Source organism: Penaeus monodon, chromosome 33, assembly GCF_015228065.2.
Source record: "Penaeus monodon isolate SGIC_2016 chromosome 33, NSTDA_Pmon_1, whole genome shotgun sequence".
Classification (NCBI taxonomy): domain Eukaryota; kingdom Metazoa; phylum Arthropoda; class Malacostraca; order Decapoda; family Penaeidae; genus Penaeus; species Penaeus monodon.
Genome location: NC_051418.1, coordinates 33,452,267 through 33,452,564, shown reverse-complemented (window position 1 = coordinate 33,452,564; position 298 = coordinate 33,452,267).

The following is a 298-nucleotide window of genomic DNA, read 5'->3' as shown; positions in this document are numbered from 1 at the left end:
TCAGTTTCGAAATGCAAGTGGGCAATCCTGAAAGAGTACCACTTTCTTCAAGGCAATTACAAATACAGCTCTGCACTTACATATCCCAGTGAACAGAGTGGAGAGCATCTTAAAAGATCTAGCCACCAAGAAGGCTGTTGGGCCTGATAATATTAGCCCACATTTTCTGAAGAACTGTGCAGATGAACTTGCAATTCCACTTACTGTGACTTTCAAATGTTGCCTGAGAGAAAAGACTTGGCCAAGGTTCTGGAAACATGCAGTTCCCACACAAAAAAAATCTCGCAATTCGGATCCA